The sequence below is a fragment of the Bidens hawaiensis genome, unplaced genomic scaffold (genome assembly GCF_021521415.1).
Source record: "Bidens hawaiensis isolate Kalapana, Puna unplaced genomic scaffold, B.hawaiensis_p1.1 tig00096961_1, whole genome shotgun sequence".
Classification (NCBI taxonomy): domain Eukaryota; kingdom Viridiplantae; phylum Streptophyta; class Magnoliopsida; order Asterales; family Asteraceae; genus Bidens; species Bidens hawaiensis.
In genome coordinates, this window is record NW_027504592.1 from 4,722 (window position 1) to 12,263 (window position 7,542).

The 7,542-nt window shown below is 36.0% G+C and overlaps 1 pseudogene; it reads right to left on the reverse strand.

The window, feature by feature from the left end:
• Window positions 1-6,261: 6,261 nt before the first annotated feature.
• LOC143608090 (protein BASIC PENTACYSTEINE7 pseudogene) lies at window positions 6,262-7,160 on the reverse strand (annotated as a pseudogene).
• Window positions 7,161-7,542: the final 382 nt, after the last annotated feature.

Consider the following 7,542-nt stretch of genomic DNA (forward strand, 5'->3'; position numbering starts at 1 on the left):
TTTAAAAGTATTTACAAACCATAACTTGTTTTTAAACAATAGTAGTTAAACATCAAAATGGTATCATATCTATACAATGAGGTCCCATCTTCATGATTCCTTACATGCGTTGTTAGTTCCCTGAAAAACATACGTTTTAAAAAGTCAACACAATGGTTGGTGAGTTCCACAGGTTTTGAGACTTGATATGAAATCACGTAATTCATAAAAAGTTGAATCAGTTTGCAAACAAGTATAAGATAACATATTGAAACAAATACGATGATCCTCCGTAGACTAGCTAAATCTACGAATTAATATGACGAACCCTGAGCCTATAACCAAACCACGACTTATATCCTTTTACCCTGTTCAAATCTCACAGATGGAATATACGCACCCTGTTTCGATGCAATATCGGAGGTTAGTGCAACTAACCTAACAGTTGGGGAAATGCCAGCGTCAATAGTACTATCCGTATATTTCTGTGGCTAACTCCGTTAGCTAATGGTTATAGTATGAAAGCAAGGGACTTATAGCACCACATAGTTCAACTCATGTTCGCATAAGGATTGAGTATTTCGTTTCTAATTATCGTATATAAAAGCAGTTGTGTATGTCCCCCCCCCACCCCGGGATTTATAAACCTGTAAAAAGGTAAAAGGGGGTCATGAAACTCACCTGCTAAGTTTAGTTTTGTACAGGCTAGTAATTGATTAAGTCAGTTCCCATGACCTTCTAATGTCCTAAACACGAAAGGTCAAATAATTTTAGTTATCGACTAGAAAGTCTATTTATGCTAGTTGCTTTCACCCAACTAGTCGTTTCGTTATCTCGTTTGAGTCAGTTTCTTTCACCAACCGAACGTTTTGTTTGTTTGTGTCGGTTGCTTTCACCAACGGAGCGTTTCGTTTGTTTGTGTCGGTTGCTTTCACCAACCGAGCGTTTTGCTTGTAAGTAACTTTACATGTGATAGTTTTTTGGACGATCCGTTGGTGATAAGTTTTTATATATTGTTTATGAAGACAAACATTTATACAATATATAAATATTAAGCATATAATTCTTCTTGGTATCGGTTTCATTTAGACATAACTGATTCGTTTGATCAAGTAATATATATATTTTCAAACTATATGTTTATTTTAAAGCAATATTTCCTTAAGTTATGATTGTAAAACATAATATATTTGCACGCTTGCTCGTAAACTTTGGACAGACTTTATATAGCATTACGAGTTATATCAATCGTATAACTCGTAAATATTATCATTTTTAAAGTTTACGTCTGGCATTTATATATTGCTTCGAAAATATATATTTATGTAAAAATCACTAGTTTGACACAAAGTATCATTATTATAAATCCTATTATTATTTGTTGTTATAAATCATAAAACTTAGTTGTATTCAAGATCATATTTAAGTTTTATAACTATACAAACACAATTTCAACATAAAAATCCATTTTTGTTTACTTAAAATTACGAAACATGCCTTGGCTTTAAAAGTACGTTTACTTTTTGTATTAAAATCGTGTGTACTCGTTTGACATACTTTCTCATCGAAATACTTTAAACAACTATTTTGTCATAAGAAAATTATATCTTCAATAAATCTCATGTCTAGACATTATGCCTTTTAAGTTTTAACCACAACCCACTTTATTAACCTTGTTCATCCATCCAACCTTATTAAGACATCATTATCACGGCTTAGCGTTTCTTGATGTGTAAACATGTTAAACTTATTATTATTTTTTTAAACCAATATTTAGTAGCTCTTTCAAATCTCTTATCACTTTTCATGCGCATAATGTTGAGGTTCATGTTTTTAACTTCATTTAAATTAACATATTAATTATGCTCATCAAGATTGTTGGGTGTTGAGCTAGCATAAATATGGTTTATATAAACATAAAGATAGATTAGAGGAGTTTTAGCTCACTTAGTACTATGGATTACGCTTAGAGAATAAGAAGACTGAGAGCTTGTGCTTGTTCCACTCCGTGATGCTCGGTTAGAAATTTACCGTTCCAACTCCTTAGTTTAGCTTGGGAACCGGTACTGGGTTGGTGCACGTTCAGTTTATGGGAAGAGGCCAAAGCGTGTATCGCGCCGGTTTCGGGTCTAACACGGTCTGTAGAGATGTCTCGTGTCAATTTCGAAGCCATAATCGGGTGACGCGCTGGTGGTGAACGGTGTTTGGTGGTGGTTCCGGGTGATGCTTCAAGAGAGGGAGGCGGTGCGATAGATAGAGAACCGAGGGTGTGTATATGTAACCAAGAGGGAGTTGAGGGTGACGGTTAATTGTGGTTGGCGGTGAAAGGTGGTGGTGATCGGGTAGGCTCCAAATCGGAGGAGAGAAAGAGAGCTAGTATGTTTGTTGTGTAAAAGAGTCAAAGAGAGATTAAAAGAGCGTTAGAAGGTTGAATAAAATAATAAGGTGATGGAGGTTGATAAGGGGAAATGACTACGGATGGGGTGTGATGCATGATAATGGTTTCTTATCATGGGAAGTTGGTAACGTGATGTGATGATGGTTGTAAGATTTATATAATCAGATTGTACTATACAATCCTTGTGTGATCATATAAACCTTAAAATGTCAACAACCAACACAAAAATGAGTGGTAAATGGTTGGAAACCTAGACTAATAAAACATAATTGTGTTTACTTAATACTCAATTTTTCTGGTTAGTTTAAATATATGTTTGGCTCATTTGAAAATATCACCAAAGTTAGTAATGTTTAGTTTATTCAGCGTGCGATCCGTAAATCCCCATAATTACCTAACATCTTTGGTAAGAAAGAATGGATTTCCTCAACTCATGATTAATAAATGACGCCGCTTTTTAAAAAATTAGTTTAACGCAAGTATGCTTAATTAAACCTTAAAGTTGTACAGACGTTGACTAAATTTGACGGGTGCCACGCACATTCTCCCCTTGTTAAAAGAATTTCGTCTCGAAATTCAGTTTGAGTTACGTGTTGAATCGAGTTATTATGATGAGCTTTGAGAAGACATATCATTGAAACAAACTAAGGAGATGCACATGTTTATGAGAAATGGATCGTGGAGTTTATTTGTCGTAACTGTCGGAAGGGGTTTTAGAAAAATCATAACTACTTGGGCAAATAATTTAGCATAAACACAATTTATATAAATATATAGATAGATTTAGAATGGTTTAACTTACTTAGTTTTAGGATTTGAGATTGAGATGAAAAAAAGATCTTAAGCTAATTCCACCATCTTGTAGCCTCCTAGTCCTTGCTTGAGCTTGAAATAGGATTATTATTTAGGCTAACATGTGTGTGTTCCGTTGTGGATTGTGGGCCGAGAGAGAAAAAGTTAAGTGTGTATTTGCTCTTGTAAATATGAGCTTGGATTGCACACCACAAATTTCCCTTATATAAATAATACTAAGTAGAGGTGGCAAATGGGTTGGGTTGGGTCAAAACGGGTCATGGGTCGGAACGGGTTAGGGTTGGAACGGGTTAGGGTCAAAACGGGTCACTTAAAAAAAGGGTTGTTTTGGTTCGGGTCGGAACGGGTTAGGGTCAAAAGGTTCGGGTTATAACGGGTCAAGGTTGGAACGGGTCAAAACGGGTTTGGGTCAAAACTCTTTTAAGCAATTTTTCGGTTCGTTTCAGCGCGTAACAGCTCGTTTAAGCGATTTTTCGGTTCGTTTCAGCGCGTAACAGCTCGCTTAAGCGATTTTTCGGTTCGTTTCAGCGCGTAACAGCTCGTTTAAGCGATTTTTCGGTTCGTTTCAGCGCCTAACAGCTCGTTTAAACGATTTTTTCGGTTCGTTTCAGCGCGTAACAGCTCGTTTAAACGATTTTTCGGTTCGTTTCAGCGCGTAACAGCTCGTTTAAGCGATTTTTCGGTTCGTTTCAGCATCAAATAGCTCGTTTAAGCGATTTTTTGGTTCGTTTCAGCATCAAATAGCTCGTTTAAGCGATTTTTCGGTTCGTTTAAGCATCAAATAGCTCGTTTAAGCGATTTTTCAGCTCGTTTCAGCACTTAACAGCTTGCTTTAGCGATTTTTCAGTTCCTTTCATCACTTAACAGCTTGTTTCAGCATGTTTTTGTTTCGTTGTTGTCGACATTTCAGTTTCGGTTAATTTGTCGATTTTTTTTTGAACGAGGACAACGGACGAAACGTTTTAGTTGTTTTACATTTTTTGTTTTTGTTTTATTTTTTGAGTTATGATTTTTTTATTAATTTTTTTTAATATTTTTTGATGATTTCTATTAAGATCAAAATCCCTCAACAAAAAATTCAAAAAAAACAAATAAAAAATCATAACTCAAAATATAAACAAATAACGAAAAAAGTAAAAATATCAAAATATTTTCACCGTTAACCTCGTTCATCAAAAAAAAAAAAAAAAAAAAAAAAAACCCGACAAATTAACCGAAACCGAAATATCGACGAAAACGAATCAAAAACCTTAATCGACCCGTCTAGTGCGAAAACTCGAAAGAAACCGAAACCCAACCCGTCCGGTGCTAAAACTCGTGTCGGCACGAAAGCTGATCCGAGCCGAAACCTAAACCGATATCGTTTCAATCTAAAACCCATTTCAACCCAAACATGTCACTTTTCCTTAATACACTAACCCACATCGACCCATGTAGTTAAATTTGTCAACCCATTTTGACCCAAAAATAAGAATGTGGAATTTCAATTGACCCATTTTGACCCATTTAATTAAAACCTATGACCCAATTCAACCCATTTGAATTTTAAAACAACCCAAATTGACCCATTTGGAATGGTTTGGGTCAAGGTTGCCACCCCTAATACTAAGTGATGGATGTTGGACTTAAACTCACGCAAAACAACTCAGTCAGTTGATTGAGTAGCCACAAAACAAATCAAACTAAATAAATCAAAGGAATGATTTGACAAGATCTTGTCTACTAGGTTAATTATGATCTTTTAAGAGATATTTTGGGTGTTTAGTATCATTTTTCTTTTTCTTTTTCTTTATACATAACTTTAAGTGTAGGTAGTGAAAACGAGTAAGAGTCAGGTTCAGTCGACTGTCATCGGATGTCGGTGTGATACCGGGTGACGAAGTTATGTTGTCCTGTTCATGTTTGGTATATATATATTTGTTTGTGTTTTAAAGTAAATGAACTCCAACTCACTAGAGCATAAAATATTTACATATGCTCGTTTATTACTCATGTGTAAAATTATATACGTTGATCTAATTTTACGAGACATCGTTTTATAAAAGATTAAATTTGTATATAACAACTATTATTAACTTTTTTTTATTTCGTAAACGAATACATAATTATAAATTCATGTATTATTATTACGTGTTCTGATATTTTTTTTCATCACTATAGTATATTTATATTTCGTTCCCTCTTGACTATCGATTCGTCTTTCTATTTCAAATTATTTTATCACTAACGTACGCTCATATTTTTCAGGTGCCCCGTGTGTGACTTGGTAATCCCTAAAATTACCTAATGTATATGATATGCGCATACAGATTTGCTAGAATCATGCTAATTAAATTAGCAAATTTAACCTAGAGAGAATTAACGTAATTAAATCATGTTAAAGGTGTGTATGGAAAACAACCGAATTAGCGGAGTGTCAAAGCATTCTAGTTGAATGTCATGTGAAAACCTTATATTGCTTTAATAATATAGTAAAACTGGTTATGAAGTTGATTGAAGGCGCGAACATGAGATCAACCATAATTCTCTAGTTCTCGAAACTGAAATTTTGTTTTGCGACAGAAGCTGAAATTTTGTTTTGCGACAAATGCGGTCCTTTCTACTCGGGCCACTGGTGAACCGTGGTTCCTGTTCCATTGGAACTTTAATCCTGTTATGTATTGGATGTGGTCGTTCCTATGCGGTCGAGTCCACCTGTTGCTTTAGGTAAGACATAAGATTCTTACGTAACCGCGTGTCTTTGAGTTAATAGTATTTTCAAATCATCAAGTATAAATAGTTAGCATTTCAACCATGATCTATCTCATAAAGCCTAAATCAAAGAATAACAAACTGCAACACAAACACATAATAATTCTCCCTCTACCTTTCTTTTGAAACATTATCCAACATTCTTGTTCCTGTCATACAACATAATAAAAAAAATTAAAAAATAAAAACAAAATCCCTACCAATTGCCCTTCTTTGCAATCCAGACCATTTTTCTCCATTCAAAACCCCTTGTACCCAAAACAAGTTATATATCATTCATTCATCCTATACCACATATAACATTTTTTATAACCAAAAACAAAAAAGGATAAAACAACAAATTTCCACATCACCAGATCAACAATAATTTCTGAATCCCACAACCTATTTCACTGTGCTGTAACGGTTAGTCCCATGTTTAGCCCAATGGTCCTTCAAATCAAGAGGGGCAGAAAGGTCATATCCTTCAGAAGCAAGTCTAGTCAGCAATTTACTAAAAGCTCCACCACTCATCTTTCTACCGCCAACTCTTGAATACCTCTTATTGGTCACTAACGGTAACGGATACATCGACATGGTGGTCGTGCAACAAGCCGACTGCCACCCGCCATTCCCCCACCGGTAGCACGGTTGCGGTACACCCGTGCACGAACAAACCGGCACCGGCATTGCGCTTTCATCAAAACCCACTTGGTTTAATCCCAGTTCGTCTTCATGACAGGCCCTTTTTGTAGCGGCTCGTGGTGACTCAGATTTGGTCCTTTTGGTTACTTTTCTCGGCTTGGTGGTCTCGGGTGGCGGGAGATGATAATCTTCGGGTATTTCAAACATGTGATGCATTTCATCTTCATGAAACACACGTTTTGAATCATGGGTTTGTGTGTTTTCGGGTGGTTCGGAGGTTGTTGGGATGATGCTATTATTGTTGATGAAGTTGCTTCGGAAACGGAGGGTGATGATTGCTTCGTCGCGTTCTTGTATGGCGGAGTTGCGTTCGGCTAGTGCGGCGTCGCGTTGGAGCATTGCCATGTCGCGCTCAGCGAATGCGCGTTTTCGTTCTTCGAGTGCTAGGTTTCGTTCTTGAATTGCGGCGTCGCGTTCTGCCATTATGGCCATGAATGTCTTTATGGTGAAGTGGTTATGATCCTTTACAAAAAAGATATACTAGAAAACGTCATTTTTTGTCGTCTGAGTTTATTCAGATATTAATAAAAGTTTATTATAATCTTACCATTCCTCCTAAAAAGGCAAAACTAAAATAGCATGCTTGATACGGCCGGTCCTGCAGAAATGGTGAAGTTGTTTAGCGACTCTAAACAACGGTTTTACATCTAACCAAAAACAATAACATCACATATTGTATTAGTTTAAGGTGCACGCATCGTGTTGCAAAGTGCAGTTGTTTAAACTAATATATTCTGTTAGCAATAAATAATTATGAGTAAAGTAGTAAGCCAACAGATTACAGTATCCACACGAGCAGTGAACTAACAATTAACAAGTTGCATCATTATACATCAGCAAAGTAGCAAACTAACAGATTGCATGGCGGTAAGCAAGCAAACGATGAACTAACAAGTTGTATGATTGTATCATCTGGC